This window comes from Ursus americanus, chromosome 32 (genome assembly GCF_024610735.1).
Source record: "Ursus americanus isolate L20-20 chromosome 32, mUrsAme1.1.p, whole genome shotgun sequence".
Taxonomy (NCBI): domain Eukaryota; kingdom Metazoa; phylum Chordata; class Mammalia; order Carnivora; family Ursidae; genus Ursus; species Ursus americanus.
Window position 1 is genome coordinate 24200707 of NC_142158.1, and position 17373 is coordinate 24218079.

At 42.2% G+C, this 17373-nt stretch overlaps 1 long non-coding RNA gene across 1 annotated transcript in view; it reads left to right on the top strand.

The window, feature by feature from the left end:
* Positions 1-1071: 1071 nt before the first annotated feature.
* LOC148107330 (uncharacterized) overlaps positions 1072-17373 on the top strand; it is a 41073-nt gene continuing 24771 nt past the window's right edge. The window contains exons 1-2 of the long non-coding RNA XR_015722555.1: positions 1072-1327; positions 6567-6753. This is a non-coding gene — a long non-coding RNA (uncharacterized LOC148107330). The remainder of the gene's footprint in view (positions 1328-6566; positions 6754-17373) is intronic.

Genomic DNA, 17373 nt, shown 5'->3' on the forward strand with positions numbered 1-17373 from the left:
GTTCCAGGCCCACTGCCCTCCCGGTTTTCCCGAGAGCCCTCCAAGACTTCTGCATCTGGGTCTTGCACGCTCTCTGACCTGCTCAGACTGCCATTTTCCCAGCTAGCAACCTGGCTTCCTCCCTCACTACACTTCGGGTTTCTGCTCAGATGTCAGCTTGCCGGTGAGGGAGGCCTTGCCCCAACTGTCTAGCAGCTCGTGGACCTTTCTTCCTGTATCATTTTTCTCCCAGGCGTTTATCAGGTATACCATTATATTTACTTGTTTCCTTTTGTCTCTCACACAAGGGGTGTGAGGCTTAGGAGGGAGAGGACTTCGTTTTGGCCACTGCTATACCCCTAGGGCCTATATCGATGACTGATGTGTTCTGGGTGCTTAGTACACATTTGTGACTTTATATTCCATTCAAATGGTACTGGTGTAGGAAACCTTCCCTGATGCTCTAAATCTGGGTTAAACGTCCCTCCCACAGCCGTCTGTGCCTCCCTGTTAACACTGCTTCTCACACTGCCTGATAATTTCATGGCTAATTTATAAAAACTCCATGAGGACTGGAGTAAGTTTTTATTTCTCACTGATGAATCTCCAGCAGTTGCAAAGTGGTTGGCACATTGTCCACACTCAAATATTTGTTAAATTGAATAAACACACACACACACACACACACACACACACGGCACGGTTATAATTTAGTGAGTTAAAATTCACATACTGTAGAATTAACTACGTTGAAGTATATAGTTCAGTGGCATTTTGTACATCCATAATATTGTGAAATCATCACCTCTTTCCAGTTTCCAAGCATTTTATCGACCCAGAAGGAAACCCCACCCCCATTAAGCAGTCATCCCATTCCCCAGCTCACCCCAGCCCCTGGCAACCAGGAATCTGCTTTCCATCTCTGTGGATTTACCGATTCTCGGTATTTCACGTAAATGGAATCATACACTGTGGGACCTTTTTGGGCAATGAGGTATTCATGTATGCGACTTAGAAAGGTTTTATCATAGCAAGACTGTTTTTAATCTTACTGACATGGGTAGCAATAGGTTTAACCTGTGTTTCTTTCAAGCGCATACCACTCGAAGAGGCCAAATCAATACATGTGAAGAACCTTCTTCTGAGTTACCACTGGTAATTTACCAGAAGCCTTTCCTTGTGCGATGGTCCATCCCTCCGGCCTTCATCTTCCCCCTCAGCCCACGTTCCACCTCTGCTCACAGTTTATTACCGCCCCCCCCTTTCTGGAAGCTTGCTGGGATGAAAGTATTGGTAATAAAAGACCACAGCTGAGGGGCACTGCGGAAAGTCCATAAAATCATGAAAGGTAAGGAAAATCTGTGTAAGAACTTGTTCCCCAAATCTGGGAATCTTTTTGAAGCTTAAAGGAGTCCGTTTAAGGGAAAAGTAAAAAGTTTTATTTTATGTAGTAGATAAGATACACACAAAACTTGTTACCCTGGTGAAAAGATAAATAGCTTTAGGGTTTAGACAAATATACAGACAATAAATCAATACCAGGCTGTTGAGAGGAAGCAGGGGACAGGAGTTAACATCCGAGGGCAAACACCGTCCTCCCGCGCAAATACCCCCCGTTGGGGCGGGCACTGGGCAGCCTGGCAAGGGTGGGCCCCATGGTGACATGGGAGCTGCAGCCTTCTCAGTTGATCTACTGGACTGGCTCTGCCTCGCAAACCTTTCTGGAATTGCAGTCAGCTTCAGATTTTCAGAGGCTCATCTTACAAACTATCCATGAACCCGCCCTTGGGTGCAGCGTGATTCACAAGTTCCCGACTTTGGGCTATTTCAGAACCTGGAGGTGACAGGATGAGAGAGAGAGAGAAAGGCATGGAGAACAGTACACTCTTCCCCTTGTTAGCAAAAATGGACTTGCATTTTATCCTGGAGGGGGCAAAAAGTAACGTTTTAGATGACTTCAGGTTTCCAACAGCCCCGTCAATGAACAGGGAACATTTGGGAATTAGCTGAATAGTTTCAAAACTTCAGCTTAAACACCTTATTGAAGAAACAACACTTTTATGTGTTGTTTTATGCATTGACTTTATGTTTTTACTTTTAGATTTTGTAGTAATCTATAATTTGTGATCGGGGCAATGTTAGCTTGACCCCGTTATATGTAATTCAATGTACTGTAGTGTCTCAGTGTCTCAGTGCAACTGTCTGACACCGATTTGACCCCCAAATACTGCATTTTCCTGGACTAATGTTAATATGTATGGTTTAAACTGGAACATGCCTAAGTTTATGAAACAAATAAATGAACAATAACCAAATATCGTTTCCTTTTGCCAATGAAAGTAGCTGGCAAGGTGGACGGGCCAAAGAAAACTAAAACCAGTGTGATGAGATTCTTTTTCAAAATCTCAAGCCTCTGAAATAGGCAATTAGAAAAACAGGAGTTTTGACTTCTGAAATTAAGGGTGTGCTATTTTTTTTTTTAATTGGGTGAAATTTAGTGTGGAAGTGAAAATAACACCAAGGTTTCAGGCACGATGCAGAGATTATTAATCTGGGAACAAAGGGCATTCGGCCAATTAAAATAATGATTTTAAACAAGGACCACAACTTTCCCAGCAGTGGCGGAAACCCAATTAGGTCTTTCCAACTGGAGTTGTAATTCGTTCTTCCAGATTATGCGGTTTGGCATACTACGGAATGAGTAAACTTTCTTAGATGGGGAAAGTATTATCAGAAGAAAATAATATCATGGAGTCGCCTGCCCTTAGCCAGTATTAATGAATGGAGAAGGTGCATTTGCTAGTCAAAGAGGACATGCTAAAGCCCAGGGGTAGGACATCACTTGAGGAAAGCCAACAAATCAGAAGACAAATGTTTTTGATTTGTGTGGTTTCCAGTAGGAAATAACTCATCAACTCACATGTATTGATTTAGGACCTACTTCATGTCTAGCCCCATGCTTGGGATTGTGAAGTCCGCAGGAATTTACATCACTTGGGATCCTTGCTCCATTCATCATCGTCACTGCCAAGGTCATCGGCCCAGGCCCTTTGTAATGAAATGTGTGTCAGGCTCTTTAAATGTGTTGTTTCGTTGAATGTTAGCAAATCCCCTGCACGGGAGATATTTTCCTATTTTGCAAATAGGAAAACTCATGTTCCAAGAGATGAAGAAGGTTGTCCACACAGTCTATTGTCAGTGGCAGAGGAGAGAGGAAAGGCCACGTGTGATCACACAGCCCTCTCAAGGTATCATGCCGAATGTCTGTGCCTAAGTGTATGAATGTGTATGGTTTTATGAAAACATGAATTGTTGAATTCTGGGCAATTACAGGGACTTCTGGGCCATTTGTTTGACCATTTGCATCCCATTGTTCAATTAACAGAAATTCAAATCAGGTGGTCAGAATCTCAGTCTTCATGGCCCAAATAATCAACACAACCATCTTAAACGTAAAACCCAAAATTTTATATTTCAATATCTATAAATCTTATTAGATCTCACTGAGGATTTTTTTGAAAAAGATTCATTTATTTTGAGGCAGAGAGAGAAAAAGCAGGAGGAGCAGAGGGAGAGAGAGAATCTCAAGCAGGCTCCAAGCTCAGCGTGGAGCCCCAAGTGGGGCTCGATCTCACAACCCTGAGATCGCGACCTGAGCCAAAATCAAGAGTCTGATGCCTAAACTGACTGAGCCACCCAGGTGCCCCAGAACTTATTGAGTTTTTTTAATAATCTCTGTTAAATCTTGCTAGTTTGAGTTCTCAATTATTTTGAGGAACTTTTGATATAAAGCCAAGTAGAAATTTATTTTTTCTACCAAACAACTTACTTTCTCCAACAATTTCCACATGACCATATTATCAGTCTGTGTGACAGGTTTTTTTTTAGTCATTTTGAAAGTCACCTCTAGAGCTTTAAAATTCTTTTTAACATGCACATATATTAAAGGCAAGGGACAAACCTTTTGTTCTTCCAAAGGCACTTCTTAAAGTACAACTAAAATCATTCTCTTCATATCTTGGCTAAAATTTGAGGAACGTAAAATTTTTTTAGAAGGATATACTTCACATATCATTATTCACCCTTTTTTTTTTTAAGATTTTATTTATTTATTTGACAGAGAGAGAGACAGCCAGTGAGAGAGGGAACACAAGCAAGGGGAGTGTGAGAGGGAGAAGCAGGCTTCCCGCCAAGCAGGGAGCCCAGTGCGGGGCTCGATCCCAGGACCCTGGGATCATGACCTGAGCCGAAGGCAGATGCTTAATGGCTGAGCCACCCAGGCGCCCCCATTACTCAGCCTTTAAAATACACAATTCAGTGGTTTTTAGCATTAGTCACAAAGTCGGGCGACCATCACGTTTGCTATCCCAAAAAGTAATGCTAACCCTTGCCAGTCACTCCCCACGTCCCTTCCCCTAGACCATTGGCAATTGCTAACCTGCTTTCTGTCGCTATAGATTTGCCTATTCTGGACATTTCTTATAAATGGAGTGATATAATACGTGGCCTTTTGTGTCCGGGTTTTTTCCTGGGCCATGATGTTCTCAAGGTTCATCTACAGTGTAGAGGTATTTGTAATTAATTCCTTTTTACAGCTGCACAATATGTCATTGTGTGCATATATCACATTTTGTTTATACATTTATCAGTTCGTTCTTACTTTCTGACTCTTATAATACTGCTACGAACACTCCTGTGTAAGTTTTTGTGTGGACATACATTTTCAGTTCTCTTGGACATATACCTAGGAATGAAACTGGTTGGTTTATATGGTAACTACATTTACTGTGTTGAAGAACTGCCACACTGGGATTTGTGCAGCAGCTGTACCATTTTACATTCCCACCAATAAGGTATGAGGTTCTAGTTTTTCCACATCCTCCCTAGTACTTGTCGTTCTCTTTTCTATTTCAGTTTTTAACTGCGGTCGTCACAGTGGGTGAGAGGCGATCTCTCATTGTGGTTTTGATTCGCGTTTCCCTGATGATGAGTGATACTGAGGACCTTTACATGTGCTTGTTAGCTGTTGTGTATCTTCTTTGGAGAAATGTCTGTTCAGGTCCTTTGCCCATAATTAAATTGGGTGGTGTCTTTTTATTGTTGAATTTTAAGACTTTTATATTTATACTTATTTATTCAGGATACCAGACCTTTATGTGTTTTGTGATTTGCAAATATTTTCTCCTGTTCTGTGGACTATCTTCACTTTTTTTTTTTTTTTAAGATTTTATTTATTTATTTCACAGAGAGAGAGAGACAGACAGACAGACAGGCAGACAGACAGGCAGACAGACAGCGAGAGAGGGAACACAAGCAGGGGGAGCGGGAGAGGGAGAAGTAGGCTTCCCGGTGAGCAGGGAGCCCTATCTTCACTTTCTTGATAGTGTCCTTTGAAGCACAAAGGTTTTTAATTTTTATAAAGTCCAATTTATTTATTCTTTTGTCATTTATGCTTATGGTGTCATGTCTAAGAACCATTGCCTAATCCCAGGTCAAATACATTTTTTCATATGGTGTGAGGTAGGGTTCCAACTTCATTTTGTTTTCTGTTGCTAGAATTAAATGTCGTGGCAGAATAGGAAAGTGATTACAAGCTCAGGCTCTGGAGTCCAACTGCTGTGTTGTAAGACAATCCCATTTCTTCAGTTACTAGTTGTGTGATCTAAGGAAGTCCCCTAATTTCTCCATGCCTCACCTTTCTCATCTATAAAAGGGGAAAGAGTAGTAACTACCTCACTTACGTGCATTAAAATCAAATTATAGGGGCACCTGGGTGGCTCAGTTGGTTAAGTGTCTGACTTCGGCTCAGGTCATGATCTCAGGGTCCTGGGATTGAGCCCCGCACTCCCCACTCAGTGGGGAGTCTGCTTCTCCCTCTCCTTCTCCCTCTGCACCCCCCCCCCGCTCATGCTCTCTCTGTCTCTTTCAAATAAATAACTAAGACCTTAAAAAATAAGAATAAATAATAAATAAAATTATAGAGTTGTCATAAGAATGGAGTCTGTGCATTTAAAGTGCTGATGCATTGATCGTTAGTTATCATCATTACTGGCTCCGTGCATGTTTCGGACTGTCTCCTTGTCTCCTCTAGGAGTAGGTTTTCAGTAGCAGACTTGATAAGTGTCTTATCAAGAATAAGCCTTAACAGATACATTTTAATGGACCTTGAATGTTCCAAGAGGGTTGGATGCAGGCTGAATTTGTAGTTGTCCCTCGCCACAGAAAGAAGCAAAGGATTTGGCAAAAGGCATTTCCAATCCGTTATGGAACTACACACAAAGAGACAAAAGCAAGGCAAAGAGTATGAGTTTGCTAGGGCTGCCATAACAAAGTTCCACAAACTAGGGGACTTAAGTAACAGCAGTTCTGTTTTTCACATTTCGTGCTCCCACCCCACCCCCAGCCTCCTCTGGGGGCCAGTCCGCTCACCCAGCTAGCCTCAACTTGATCACATAGAAGGTGAGACACAAAAGCCTAATGCCTGCTCATGTGCACGCAGCTTAAAATGCTACCTGTCCATCCAGTAAGGGCCTTCTTACCCAAGCAGTACCACCAAACTATCAACTATGGGTATTTGACCCCAACAGGAGGAAGCTCTGGAAATCCAACCGTACCCATTAAAAGGGATGCCAGCCCTGATTTGATTATCAGCACCCTGCCAAGAGAGTGAGCCTCTGCTACCAGCTGTCCCAGGGCTCCCTGCGAAACGAAGCCTCGCGTTCCAGGGCTGGAGTGAGCCGTCTCTGCTGGACCCCACCACATGGCTGAGTTCTGGTAGGAACCACAAGTTACTTCTTCCAGGGGGGTGGGTAACACGATGATGCCGAAGCAAAGGCGGTGATTAACTCTGAAACGGACGTATCCGTTGTGAAGCGTAGACATTTGCAACAAGCCAGTGAAGGAAATGTTTTGGAGAGAAACACATTTTTGTTCACTCTCTAATCACCTCATGTAGGCAACTAAGTGCCTTCCTGGAGCATCGGTCCTACTGAGATGAAAGGTCCTTAATTCGGGTAGTTTCTGTGGAAAACATTTACCAGGAAACTTTCAGTTCACATAATGAGAAGCTTCCAGGTAATTTAGAATTACTTGTTTTCTAATGTGAACTCCGTATTCTTAAAAAGAAAAGACAAGGGTTTAGTGTTTCCTGAGATTGGCTTCAACTAATTAATACACGGTCGCTAACTTCAACGAGGGGAGCGGGCAGAGGGGAAAAGTGTTGCCTTAGGGAGACTTTTGTCAAATGGATAATTCAAAAAAGTCATTCCTTTTGAGCTTAAAGCCATTAACTCCTCTAGTAACCAACTGTGAGAGTTCTGTTTGAGCTTGTCTTGAAAATTACTTTAAATAAAGGAGCAGACAAGGGGCTGCTGACTTGGCTGCCAGTTTATTTACACGTCTTCAGCAAGAAGCTGCATATACTTGCTTTAGGATCTGTTTGGAATACCACTGGCACTGCCCAGCAGTCGTGGAGAACAGTCCATCTACGTCAGAGTCAGCACCTGCCGCGGTGCGGGTCAGGCTGAGAAATTGTTACGGACCCTCAATAGCGCTTTCCTTTTTTTTTTTTTCCTCCCTTGAGAAAAAGTAATATTCAAATATGTGTTCTTATATACGTCATCAGTTGAGTGGATCAAATCTAAGGAGATTCTTTCAGAACAAGCTCAGTATCCGGTACCGTGTTCAGAACGCGGCAGCTCATCAGAGCCCCGTTAGTCCGGCTGGTTCATACTCATTTTGAGGAACATGAGGAAGGGAGAGAGAATTCCAGTGGTCACAGCATGGAGTGGGGGGCATTTCGTTTGCTGGGACTGATGTAACAAAGTACCACAGACTGAGTGGCTTAAAGAACAGAAATCTATTGTCCGACCATTCTAGAGGCTGGCAAGGTAACCGCGGGGTCGGTTCCTTCTGAGGCTGTGAGGGAGGATCTGAAACTGGCTTCTCTCCTTAGCTCGTGGATAGCCATCTCCTCCCCATGGTTTCCCTCTAAGAGTGCTGCTGGGCCAAATGCCCCCCCCCCTTTTTTAAAGATTTTATTTATTTGACAGAGAGAGACAGCCAGCGAGGGAGGGAACACAAGCAGGGGGAGTGGGAGAGGAAGAAGCAGGATCTCAGCAGAGCAGGGAGCCCGATGCGGGGCTCAATCCCAGGACTCTGGGATCACGCCCTGAGCCAAAGGCAGACGCTTAACGACTGAGCCACCCAGGCGCCCCAAATGTCCCCCTTTAATAAGGACACCAGTGTAATTAGATGAGGGCTTATCCTAGTGACCTCATTTTAACTTGATTACCTCTGTAAAGACACTGTCTTCAAATAAGTTCTAAAGTAATGGGTGTTAGGACTCCAACATGTGAATTTCAGGGGGACAAAATTCAACCCCCAATCGGGGGCAGAGGTGTGGCATGTAGTGAAAACCCATGTAGGAACCACACACTGCTATAAAGGCCCTGATCCCTGGTAGCCTCGCTGATATACTCAGTACAATGATAAACCTTCTAGAAGCAGTGGGATTAAGGCCTCGGTGTTCTGTGAACTAACACACAAAAGCATCCAGTCCCTTTTAGAAAGACTGTTCTCAAAAGGTGTAAGCAGTTGGAAGACTCGGTATTTGGAGGACCATCACTTTCAGTGTCAGAGTCAGTAACTTACATATCAATACCTCATTCACTGAGTTTTCATTCTGGGTAACTGAGCTTCCCGGGTTTAAAACTGTGCTGTGGCCCTATTTCATTCTCCTCCAGAGGGTGCCTCGAACAACGCGGCTTTAGCACCGAGTCATGAAGACAGTTCTAATGATTCTTTGTTAAGACGCCATGCTCTGGCAACTGATTGATCTGCTTTCTTAAAATCTGGATTCGTTTGGGCATGTCACTTCACCTCTCCGGGTTTCTTTTTCCTTGTCTGCAACACGGCTTAATAACACCCGCCTCGCAGAGTTGGAGAGTCAGATGAGGTAATGAGGGTAAGTCCCCCGCGTGGGACCTGGCCCATAGTCGGTGCTCAATATATGGTAGTTTCTACCACTTGATTATTGTATTTTGTCTCATTATACACTACAACTGTGGATGGGAGCCAGGCCTTCCGTGTCCACTGACCGAGAGCAGGAACGGAGGGCACTTGTCATGAAGCGGAGTCTCGTGAGTCCCAGGGAGTCTTTCTAAGCAGGGTGATGCCGAGGAGAGGGACAGGCTAAAGGCTGGTGACATGACCCATGGTCCCAACATGCCATCTGTCTCTGTAACGGCAGAAATCACTGGATCGTTGATATGACTGAACTTCCTGTGGAAGTTGGCATGACCTGAAGCTTGGCACAGTCTGGAAAGGAGCATGGGGTGGAGACAAAGTCAGAAGGGAGCAGAAACGGAGAGGAATCTATGAGTAAATAGGAGCAGAAATTCACAGAGTGTTAAGCCCTGTAATCACCTGCAAATACATGAATGTGTGAGTTGAGTGTAGCCCATGTGGTTTCAGATAGGATTGTCCATGGATATAAAATTGGAAAACTCTCTGCAATCTGGTCACTTTCAACATTCTTCAATATAATTAATCTTTGGCTTAATTACCAGTTTTTCCTTCCTAACGCCCATTTTCTTGGCCTTGCCTTGGATCTCCTGGTTGTTTGGCCACTGGTTTTTTTTTATCCATATCGTGAATCTCTCTCTCTCTCTCTCTCTCTCTCTCTCTCTCTCTCTCTTTTTTTTTGGCCATACAGTAAATGCAGTTATGCCTCTTGCTTTCTCTATACCTCCGGCTACTGGGGATCACTTACAGTCCAGCTGGCGACACACTGTTTAATGGAGAGGCTCACTCAGCAGACCATTCGACACCCTCCGAAATCTTCCTCTAAACCACGTTCGCAGCCTCCTTCACATTCTTCCTTGCAACATACCCCCTAGTTAGGGCAAATGCGTGACTTACTGCTCCCTGAATTCCCATTTTCCATGTTGGTTTGTCTTCTTGGAAGAATGGTATTTATCTCCATCTCTTTTTCACACACACACACACACACACACACACCAGCTTCCCACTCAACACACAAAACTGGATTCTCTCCAAGGTCCAGCTTAAAAAAATCACCCCCCCCCCCAAGAAGAAACAGTTGCACTGGTCCTTCCATTGGTATTTTCTTCAGGTGCCATCACACACCTCACCTACGGGTATTCTCAGCTGTACTCTTCACTGTCTGCATGGTGAGACTGTGGCTCTCCTCTCCTCGGAGTCCAGCTCACTGACATAGAAGGGGAGGTTGATACAGGTTTCCACGAAGGGGTAAATGAATGAGTGGAAGTGAACAGCGACAGGGAAAATCCAAAACATCAAATAACCCCAAAAATAATCTATATGTTACTTTGGAATGTATTTTATACACACATTCAGGGAACATCAAACACAAAACTTCAAATACAGCAATGAAGCCAGCCTGTGCAGATCCCAGTTGGGTGGGGTGGCCTGGAAAAAGGGTGGGAATCCCAACAGGAAGGGAGGAACCTCTCACCAGCCAACTGCCCTTCCCTAGCCTCAGTGGCTTATCTAGAAATCAGAGAGACTCCAAATGGCTGAGAGCTCAAGGGCACAGGGCTGGGTAATTAATTAAGGATTGTAATGCCTTTGGAAACGGAAGTCCTATGGAAGTACTAAGTTATAATGATATAAAAATAATCCTCCTCCATTTTCTTCTTTAAAGATGTAAATGGCATATTTAAAAAAAAAAATCTAAAAGGGGTTCAAGAAACAGCAGGAAGTTTAACAGGGAGATACACCAAATGATCATGCAAAGCCATTCGGCGTTCTGAATGCAATTACAGTGCTGACCGTCAGCCCTGGAAACAAATTACAGTAGCTAATGACAGGGGACAGCAATTAGAAGGTTTTCAGGAAATTACTTGGAAGCAAAATTGTCAACAAAAGACCACTCAAATATAGCTGTAAACAGCTTAAATAACAGAAAAATGCGGTGACCTCTGCCCCAAGTGACACGAAGAAGATGTAAAACACATTCAGGGTCCCAAATAACTGTCTTCCCAGGGATTGCGGACATTGTTTTTAACCTCAGTCTCTGTGGGCCGCTCTAAATGTGGTGGAGAGCCAAGTGCCCTTGAACATTCTGCTGCTTGCTAAGTCTTATCCTGGTTCGCTCATATATTCTGGATAATTCTCCCTTTCTTCTCCCCTTTGCATTTTTTGTTATCTTTGGCATTCGTTTTTGAAAAACATGCGCCTCACTTGGAACAAATCCACTAAAGCAAACAACCTTAAAACTTTCCAAACAGCCCTGACTGTTGCGATCCACAGGCAGCCCAGATATGGGGAACGCATCTCCCAGGGTTTGCAGCGCTTGCGGGGATCCTGCCGGAAGAGTTTCTTGTGCGCTAGAATAGAAACTGACATTTACATATCTCCGTTTTAATTCCCCGGAGACTGGTGCAGCTCACTCTGCGATATGCATGGGGGCGGGGGGTCACGGGAGTGAAGAGGGAGAGAGGGGTGCGTGGAGGAGGGTATGGAGAGGAGACAAGCCTTGAGACTGAAAAATGTTCTCTTAGTGCTTCATTAGGGACAGAGCAAAATGAGGGAAATTTGAGGACAGAGTTCTTTTAATAAATTGTCACTTTTTTCCCCCAGAAAAGCTTGAGTAGAACTCCTCATTTATTGTCTATTAAGGAAGAGTGAGCAGTTCCTTGCAGAGCTGTGTGTGTGTGCGTGTGTGCATGTGTGCGTGCATGCATGCCTGTGCGTGTGTGTGTGTGTGTGTGAAGGCAAAACAACCAAGATGTTTTAAAAAGAAACCATATTAAGTGGAATTCTTTCCAGAATGTGTATTCCACATGCTTCTCTGACTAGATAGCCTCCCAAGTAGGGTAAGTGTGTTGTTAGTGAGAGCTCCAGTGTCATTATTAGAGCCAACTGCCATAGAAAATGCTGGAATATAGTTATGCTTGGCACCCCATGTTAAATCATTTTCAAAATATTGTGGTCCACTTTGGGGCGGTTTTCTCTACCTCTGGACTTTATTGTCAGGCTGACAGATGTCACTTTCTGCAACCCCATCTCCTTTCCAATTTCCTGCTTCTCACATGTCATGGACTAGAAATTCTAGCTTGTTCGAATTGTGGCAAGAATGAGCCTCGCTGGCTCTTGTAAGTACCTGTGAATAAAGCATATGGGCTTTGACAGTCATTTTGCCTGCAAGAATTTTTACTTTTTACTTCTACCTGTTTCCTGACCACATTCCAGAGATTTGAGCTGATTACGTAAGTGGGTATCACTGAAATTTATTCAAGGTGAATTTATAGCATAGAATTTAGGCACCTGATAGAGATTTATATGAAATGTTCAGATTATGAGTAACGTTATTTATTTCAGTTCTTTGGCCCTTAATTTCAGATCTTCAGGAATATACAATATATTAAAATCATATTATTTTTAATTAATTTGTAAATTGTCCACTAATAGAATGAATATAATTCTATTTGTTATACAGAGAAAAGAAACAAACAGAAATTCTGCAGTGCTATGACCCAAACACTAACATGCTTTGCACTTGGGTAGACAGGTGACCCCTGAGCAACATGGGGGTTAGTGGCCAACCCCCCGCACGGTCGAAAATCCACCTATAACTTTTGACTCTCTAAAAATTTAACTGCTAACAGCCTACTGTTGACCAGAAGACTTACCGATAACATAGTCAGTTAACACATATTTTATATGTATTATACACTGTATTCTTACAATAAAGTAAGCTAGAGAAAAAATATTATTAAGTCATAAGGAAGAGAAAATGCATTATAGTGCCGTACTGTAAAAAATCCATGGAAATCCCAATGGCAGGGATTGACTAAGAGAGTCAATGACAAGGGGAATGAGACCATCATATATAGTTTAGACCAACTTGGGTACGTGGAAGGGTGAATACCTGAGCAAAATTGAGATTCTGCCAGAAAAAAAATGGCAGAAACTGGGATTCCATGTTATTTATTTATATAATGGGTTTTCTTACAAGGGCCATCACATGTCTAGATAGCATGGGCTCTCCATAATCTTCATCTTCTCCAGAAAGACCTACCTCCTGATTTAGACTCTCCTTTCCTGCCTTGATTCCATTAATTTACAAGCTCCTTTGGACCCATTCTCTGCCTCTCTCTGTATCCTCAATCTAAAGTGTATCTGTAATCTAGATAAGTGAGGCTCTATTAAGAAGCATTTGATTTTATATGACATTTTCCTTTTTTAATTGAAGTATAGTTGACACAATGTAACATTAGTTTCAGGTGTACAACATAATGATTCAACAACTCTATACATTATGCTGTGCTCACCACAAATGTAGCTCCCATCCCCATATGCTATTACAATATCATTAACTATATTCCCTAGGTTGTACTTTTCATCTCTGTGACTTACTTATTTTATAGCTAGAAGTTTGTACCTCCTAATTCACTTTATCTATTTCACCCATCCCCCTACCTTCCCTCTGGCAACCATCAGTTTGTTCTATTTAAGAGTCTGTTTGGTTTGTTTCTTTGTTTTGTTTTGTTTTTCAGATTCCACATATAAGTGAAATCATATGGTATTTGTTTTTCTCTGTCTGACGTATTTCACTTAGCATAATACCCTGTAGGTCCATCCATGTTGTTGCAAATGGCAAGATCTCATCCTTATGGCAGAATAATATTCCACTATATATATATATTTTTTCTTTACCCATTCATCTATCAATGGACACATGGGTTGCTTCCATATCTTGGCTATTGTAAATAATGCTGCAATAAACATAGGGATGCATTTATCTTTTCAAATTAGTGTTTTCATTTTCTTTGGGTAAGCACCCAGGTAGTGGAATTACTGGCTCATATGGTATTTCTACTTTTAATATTTCGAGGAACTTCCATACTGTTTTCCACAGTGGCTATACCAGTTTGCGTTCCCACCAACAGTCCACAAAGGTTCCTTCTCCACATCCTTGCCAACACTCATTATTTCTTATCTTTTTGATACTGGCTGTTCTGTTAGGTGTGAAGTCATAGCTCACTGTGGTTTTATTTGCATTTCCCTGATGATTAGTGATGTGGAGCTTCTTTTCATGTACGTGTTGGCCATCTACGTAAAGATATCGATTTAGGTTGTCTGCCCCTTTTAAATCAGATTATTTGGTTATTTTTGGTTTTTCATTTTAGCATTGAGTTCTGTAAGTTCTTTGTATATTTTGGAAACTAACCCTTTATCGGATAGGGCATTTGCAAATTATCTTCTTCTCCCATCCAGTAGGTTGCCTTCTCTTTTTGTTGGTTTCCTTTGCTGTGCAAAAGCCTTTTATTTGGGCGTAGTCTCAGTAGTTATTTTTGCTTTTGTTTCCCTGACCTGAGGAAATATATTCATAACTATGCTGCTGAGACCAATGTCCAAGAGATTACTGCCCAAGTTTTCTTTTGGGGGTTATGGCTTCAGGTCTCACATTTAGACCTTTAATCCATTTTGAGTTTATTTTTATATATGGCGTAAGAAAGTCATCCAGTTTCGTTCTTTTGCATGTAGCTGTCCAGTTCTTCCAGCACTATGTATTGAAGAGAATGTTTTTCCCCCATGGTATGTTCTTGCCTCCTTTGTCATAGATTAATTGACCATAAAAGTGTGGGTTTATCTCTGGGCTCTCTATTCTATTCCTGATTTGTGTGTCTGTTTTTGTGCCAGTACCATACTGTTTCGATTATTAAAAATGCAATTTTCTTATGTGAAACCAAAATAACATTAATAATTATACTAAAATTAAAATGAATTACAAAACATGGAAATAATACACTTTTCTTCTAGAGACTAGTAACTCCAAAAGGTATTTTAAAATCTATTGGAAGCTTAAAATATAGAAATCTATGTAAATTATTTACAATTGGTTATATGTATGCTCTTTTAAAAAAAATACTTGGCTACTATAGGACGTTTAAAAATTACAGAAATGGGGGGCGCCTGGGTGGCACAGCGGTTAAGCGTCTGCCTTCAGCTCAGGGCGTGATCCCGGCGTTCTGGGATCGAGCCCCACATCAGGCTCCTCTGCTGGGAGCCTGCTTCTTCCTCTCCCACTCCCCCTGCTTGTGTTCCCTCTCTCACTGGCTGTCTCTCTTTCTGTCAAATAAATAAAAAGTCTTTTTAAAAAAATTACAGAAATGTACAAAGAAGAAAAGAAAACCTCAATCTTATCATTTTTTTTAAAAGATTTTATTTATTTATTTGACAGAGACAGCCAGCGAGAGAGGGAACACAAGCAGGGGGAGTGGGAGAGGAAGAAGCAGGCTCCCAGCGGAGGAGCCTGACATGGGGCTCGATCCCAGAACGCTGGGATCACGCTCTGAGCCGAAGGCAGATGCTTAACGACTGTGCCACCCAGGCGCCCCTCAATCTTATCATTTTGAATATATCTTGTTAACATTTTGGAGAATAGCCATCTGATATTTTTTCGTGTGTGTGTGTTTAAAAGCCATTAAAATGGTTTTAACACGGTGGGCATCTCACCCATCATTTTCAAAACATCTTTATTAACTTTTTTCTTTAAGATGCAGATAAAAACTATAGCATTTAGGGGTGACTGGGTGGCACAGCAGTTAAGCGTCTGCCTTCGGCTCAGGGCATGATCCTGGCGTTATGGGATGGAGCCCCACATCAGGCTCCTCCGCTATGAGCCTGCTTCTTCCTCTCCCACTCCCCCTGCTTGTGTTCCCTCTCTCGCTGGCTGTCTCTATCTCTGTCGAATAAATAAATAAAATCTTTAAAAAAAAAAAACTATAGCATTTAATTATCTGAATATGAGGGCTATTTAATGAAAACTGTAAAATAATAATTCCTTAATATTGTTTTGATAATATTTTCCCCATTTAAGTCAGATGACCACACATCCTTTGAGTTTTGAAGAAAAAAAAGATAAAATGATGTTATGAGTTTGGTCACAATGAAAACAAGGAATTCAAGAATAATCTGTCAGTTTTCACACTGTCAAGCTTACAACTTCATAGCAAACATCTGAGATTAAGTTGTGACATTTCCAGACTGAGACTCCAGAGCCCTAAACCCTACTCCTGTTTTATTTCAGTAATGTTTGAAGAATGTTGGTGGTCTTGTAAGAGAACCTGAATAAGGAGAGGAAATAGCCAACATTGGGGAATAGAGAGGAAAAGAAAAGCGTGGTTTCCTTCCTTCTACCAGAAAACATAACTGCTCAGCCAAGATTAGTCTTTTCTTGTGCCAGACCATTTATTGGGGTGCAAAAAGAGAATATTAAAGTGTTATTTTTATTTCCCCATTAAAAATTGTAATTTTGTGTATACCTTGTGTATATTAATTAGTACAGTAGGACATGTACATACTTTATAAATGCATAAGTATATGTTTATTTGGGTTAACTAAAATTTTGTATATATTTACACACAAAATATAAGGGATCTATTTTTTTTTAAGTTTTTTTGAAATATCTTTTCCATGATAGGAGCACACAATCAAAACATTTGGAGATCACTGATGATCTTCCCTCAAAATCACTTCATAATTTTATGGAGTCCTGGGAGAGATTTTAAGTGGTAGAGAATCATATCCTCACTGGAAAATGTGCTGTTTAAGATTGATATATGTCTTTTTCTTAAAGATGTATTTATTTTAGAGAGAGAGAGAGAAAGAGAAAAGGCAGAGGAAGGGCAAAGGGCAAGAGAGAGGGAGAATCTCAAGCAGACTCCCCCCTCAGTGCAGAGCCAACTGGGGGCTCGATCTCAGGACTCGTAGACCATGACGTGAGCCGAAATCAAAAGTCAGATGCTCAACCGACTGAGCCACCCAGGCACCCCCATATATGTCTTTTTGATGACGGAACTAATTGTTGAATGGAGTCTGGCTATGGCAGAGGAACTTCTTCCTTAACCCCTTCCATGTGCTAATTAAGTAAGATCATTCACTAATCCAGCATTTACTGAGCACCACTCTGTGGAGCAGTGTTCTGAGCAGTGAAGGAAAAGGTGAGGACATGGTTCAGACAAAAGTTTGTCACTCGTGGAAAATGAGACTGTGGTGGAAGGACGAGCTGGGTGCTGTGGGAGGAGGGCAGGGGAGGGGCTCTTCTTTCAGACCTGGGGCATCAGGGAGAAGGCTCCGACTGGGAGACTTTCATAGGTTGGGGAGTGCGGGGCTGTCTTGCATAAGCAACCAAACAGCCACGCTGGATGGGAAGTATTCAGTCTACTGGAGAAAGCAATTAGTACCAAGAGGCTAGAAAGCTTCTTGGATATCATGCAAGAGAGTCCGACCAACAGCCTTCGAGACCATCGCTGCCATCCCCATTTTCATATATGAAGAAACTGAGCCTCACACAAGCTCAGTAAGAACATGGGTACAGAGTAGAGCTGGCCTCTAATCCAA